The sequence below is a fragment of the Triticum urartu genome, chromosome 2A (genome assembly GCF_056163025.1).
Source record: "Triticum urartu cultivar PI428250 chromosome 2A, HENAU_Tu73, whole genome shotgun sequence".
Classification (NCBI taxonomy): Eukaryota; Viridiplantae; Streptophyta; class Magnoliopsida; order Poales; family Poaceae; genus Triticum; species Triticum urartu.
The window spans coordinates 99,666,558-99,671,596 of record NC_141874.1 but is presented as its reverse complement, the minus strand read 5'-3'; the positions used below and the strand labels follow the sequence as shown (position 1 = coordinate 99,671,596).

The following is a 5,039-nucleotide window of genomic DNA, read 5'->3' as shown; positions in this document are numbered from 1 at the left end:
ATCACTTCTAGCTTCACGACCGTGCGTTGCTTCTCTTCTCGCTCTCTTTTGCGTATGTTAGCCACCATATTTGCTTAGTGCTTGCTGCAGCTCCACCTCATTACCCCTTTCCTACCCATAAGCTTAAATAGTCTTGATCTCGCGGGTGTGAGATTGCTGAGTCCTCGTGACTCACAGATTCTATCATAGCAGTTGCAGGTGCCGTTGATACCTGTGCAGATGACGCAACCGAGCTCAAGTGGGAGTTCGACGAGGAACATGGTCGTTACTATGTTTCGTTTCCAGATGATCAGTAGTGGTGCCCAGTTGGGATGATCGGGGATCTAGAAGTTGGGTTATCTTCTTTTCTTTTGGCTTTGACCGTAGTCGGTCTATGTGTGTACTCTGAATGATGTATGTTTAATTAATGTATTGTGTGAAGCGGCGATTGTAAGCCAACTCTCTTTATCCCATTCTTGTTCATTACATGGGATTGTGTGAAGATGACCCTTCTTACGACAAAACCTACAATGCGGTAATGCCTCTAAGTCATGCCTCGACACGTGAGAGATATAGCCGCATCGTGGGTGCTACAACTTTCCACCACCTTCCCCAATGTTATCTACCAAATATACAACCTTGTAGAGGTCCGTTCTCCCAGGATACCCCCCTTATTCTTTCGTAAATACGATGGAGTTCTCGAAGAAAGGATGACAACTTCATATGATGCATTAATGCATGGGAATGAAGACATCAACGCTATGGATCGACCTCTTCGAGAAGAGAAACCAACACCGAGAAAACTAGTTAGAATTTCGTAACCAAATCCCTTCACCCTTACTCCCGCTCTTAAATCTTGGGACGAGATTTCTTGTAGTGGAGGAGATTTGTAACACCCCGGGTGACATGCTATAGTAAACTCCTTTTAATGATGCTAGGTCATCATAATTAAAATTTTCTGATCATCACTTTGTCCCAAACCGACCTCAAATTCAAATTTAAAATAAAGTCAAATTATTAATTCCTCAAAAAAACTAAAATACTAAAATGTTCGTATTATTCTAAAAATTCCACCAACCAGTATGATGTGGAATCCAACATCATTTGGCTCACAGATAAATCCCTAGGAAATATAAGTGGTACAAAATAACAAAAATAATATTTTCAAAAATAAACAAATAGTTATATATTTCCAAATGCCCTCAAACATTGGGTGCTTCTTCAAAGTATTGCATTTGATTTATGTGCCAAGTCTCGATGCGAACAAAAGTCTTTTACTACAGAAATAAAATGCAAAACAGGAGCAAATAGACACAAATACGATTTTAAAAGAAAGATAGATCAAACGTATGGATCCTGATCTAGTGGAAGTGTTAGCCCATCTAGCACCATGGCCGGCCCAACCCGACTCCCCCGTCCTCATCTTCTTTCTCTGTTCACCAGGACGCCGTGGCAGGCATCCGGCGGCGCCACGGCCGCGCCTGGCTACGTGTCGGCCATGCGACTACCCCCTGGACTCCTACAAGACGTCGTGCCTCCCTCCCTCGAACCCTAGCACTCTCAATCCCCCTCCTCTCATCCCTCTCCTCCCCACAGTGCGCACCCGCCGCCGTCATCGCCCCGGGCAGCCTCCCGCGCGCTCCCCGACCACCCTACGCCCTAGGACCGTGCTCGTTCGCTCCAACGTACTCCGCTGATTCACCCAGGACAAGGAACTGGAGCCGGAGCCCCCTGCCTCGCCGGATCCGTGTCATCCTCGACCTTGCACCCGCCGAAGACCTCCGTCGAATTCGTCGTCACCGGGCCTCCCCTGAGCTCGCTATGCACCTCTACAGGGCCCCTGTGAGCTGCCGCCTCCCCCCTCTGTCATTCTCTTAAATTCGTGGCCGTAGACGCTGCTGCCCACCTGGCCCGAGCTTTTTCCTCTCGCTGCCCGCTCACCTGCCGTGGCCTCACAGCCGCCTGCCTGCCGTGTTCTGCCTCGTCCGCACCGCCGCTCCTCGTTGGCTGCTGCGCTTCCCTGGTGCAGCCCCGCCCCTGCCGCTGCTATCGCTGCGGTAGCCAGCCGCATCGCTATCGCCCGCGCCTGCCTCGAGTCCGCCCTGGCCGCGCCCGGTCGTCGTCGCAGCCCCGCACAGCTATGCCCCGCGCTCCACACCCCTCCTCGCACATGCCGCCGTGCCGCTCCGCTGGGACCGCGCCTAGGCCGCTCCCCATCGCGCAGCTGCTCCCTGCCCGCGCCCTCCTACCTGCTCCCGTCCGCCTCGCGTCGCACCGCTCGCTCCAGGTCGCGACGCCACCCCTGCTTGCCTGCAGCGCCCGCCCCGCTCGTTCCGCTGGCACCGGCGCCGCCCTCCGCCGGAGCCGCCGGCTGCAACCCCGCCCGGCCCCGCCTGCTTCTGGCCATGGCCGCCGGTCCTCCTCTGCGAGGCCGTGCGTGCTGCCCAGCCACCGGAGGCCGGCTGTGACCCCCCCTTGCCAAGTGGGGCCGGCCCTTAATAAAAAAGTAAATAAAAGAAATATTAGTGAAATAATTAATTAGTTAGTTAATTAATTATTTAGGATAATTAGTCTAACTACCCTATGACAGTGGCCCCCTCATGTAGGGCCCGCTGACCCTTTTGACCAGTCAATGTTGACTGGTCAACTGCTGAGTGTGCATGCTGATTGGACCCCCTGGCCCACTGTCATACACTCTAGCTATTTCAGCACTAGGTGACAAAACTGTATTCTGCTTATTATTCGATTAAACAATTTCAAAAATTCTAGAAAATCATTAAAACTTTGATAAATCATAGAAAATAAACCGTAACTCGGATGAAAATACTTTGTACATAAAAGTTGCTCAGAACGACGAGAAGAATCTGGATACGCAGCCCATTCATCTGCCACACATCCCTAACATATCCAACTCGCAACTTTCCCCCTCCGGCTCCTCAGCCCGAAAACGCGAAACACCGGGGATACTTTCCCGGATGTTTCCCCCTTCACTGGTATCACCTCCTACCGCGTTAGGTCACCCCTAGCACCGCTTATTGCCATGTTATGTTTTGTGATGCCTTGTGTGCTCCGTATTTACTGTTTCTTCCCCCCTCTTCTTCTCCGGTAGACCTGGAGACCAACGCCGCTGCTACCCAGTATGACTACGGTGTTGACGACCCGTCCTTCTTGCCAGAGCAACCAGGCAAGCCCCCCCTGATCACCAGATATCGCCTATTCTTCTCTATACTACTTGCATTAGAGTAGTGTAACATGTTACTGCTTTCGGTTAATCCTATTCTACTACATAGCCTGTCATTGTTGCTACAGTTGTTAACCTTACCTGCTATCCTACTGCTTAGTATAGGATGCTAGTGTTCCATAAGTGGACCTACACTCTTGTCCGTCTGCCATGCTATACTACTGGGCCGTGATCACTTCGGGAGGTGATCACGGGCATATACTATATACTTTACACTGTTACATTACTTGTGATACTGTTTGGGGATGGGGGCTGAAGGGGCAGGTGGTTCCACCCAGGTAGTGGTGGGCCTGGGTTCCCGACGGTCCCCGACTGTTACTTTGTGGCAGAGTGACAGGGCAGGTTGCGACCACCTAGGAGAGAGGTGGGCATGGCCCTGGTCGGCATTCGCGGATACTTAACACGCTTAACGAGATCTTGGTATTTGATCTGAGTCTGGCTACTGGCCTATACGCACTAACCAACTACGTGGAAAAGATATGGGCATTCGGCGTCGTGGTATCAGCCGAAGCACTTCGTGACATCAGCGACTGAGTGGCGTGCACCGGATTGGAACGTAAGCCTGCTCTTGTATTAAGGGGGCTAGTTCTGCTTCCGGCCGCGTACGCAACGTGCAGGTGTGCTAAGGGCGATGGGCCCAGACCCCTGTGCGCTTAGGTTTAGATCGGCGTGCTGACCTCTCTGTTGTGCCTAGGTAGGGCTGCGACGTGTTGATCTTCCGAGGCCAGGCATGACCCAAGAAAGTGTGTCCGGCCAAATGGGATCAAGCATGTTGGGTTATGTGGTGCACCCCTGCAGGGAAGTTAATCTATTCGAATAGCTGTGATCTTCGGTAACAGGGCGACTTGGAGTTGTACCTTGACCTTATAACAACTAGAACCGGATACTTAATAAAACACACCCTTCCAAGTGCCAGATACAACCCGGTGATCGCTCTCTAACAGGGCAACGAGGAGGGGATCGCCGGGTAGGATTATGCTATGCGATGCTACTTGGAGGACTTCAGTCTTCTCTCTTCTACATGCTGCAAGACGGAGGCTGCCAGAAGCGTAGTCTTCAACAGGATTAGCTATCCCCCTCTTGTTCTGGCATTCTGCAGTTCAGTCCACTGATATGGCCCTTTACACATATATCCATGCATATGTAGTGTAGCTCCGTGCTTGCGAGTACTTTGGATGAGTACTCACGGTTGCCTTGTTCCCCCATTTCCCCATTTCTCTACCAGATTGCTGCGACCAGACGTTGGAGTCCAGCAGCCAGACGCCACCATCAACGACGACTCCTACTACACCGGGGGTGCCTACTACTACGTGCAGCCCGCTGATGACGATCAGGAGTAGTTTAGGAGGATCCCAGGCAGGAGGCTTGCGCCTCTTTCGATTGTATCCAGTTTGTGCTAGCCATCTTATGGAAACTTGTTTAACTTATGTCTGTACTCAGATATTGTTGCTTCCGCTGACTCGTCTATGATCGAGCACTTGTATTCGAGCCCTCGAGGCCCCTGACTTGTATTATGATGCTTTTATGACTTATTTATGTATTTAGAGTTGTGTTGTGATATCTTCCCGTGAGTCCCTGATCTTCATCGTACACATTTGCGTGCATGATTAGTGTACGATTGAATCGGGGGCGTCACACGGAGCCAAAAACCTAATTCCACCCCCGCAACCTTTTGTACCCGTGAGATCCCATCCTGGAGCCTTTTCCGGAGCTCCGCCGGAGTGGGCATTGATCATGGAGGGCTTCTACATCAACACCACAGCCTCTCCGATGATGTGTGAATAGTTTACCTCAGACCTTCGAGTCCATAGTTATTAGC

At 51.4% G+C, this 5,039-nt stretch overlaps 1 long non-coding RNA gene across 1 annotated transcript; it reads left to right on the top strand.

Moving 5' to 3' along the window:
* The first annotated feature begins 1,514 nt into the window (after positions 1 to 1,514).
* On the top strand, positions 1,515 to 4,780 carry LOC147984079 (uncharacterized). Its single transcript, XR_015615840.1, has 3 exons — positions 1,515 to 1,821; positions 3,089 to 3,163; positions 4,446 to 4,780. It is a non-coding gene; the product is annotated as an uncharacterized LOC147984079 (long non-coding RNA).
* The last annotated feature ends 259 nt before the right edge of the window (positions 4,781 to 5,039 follow it).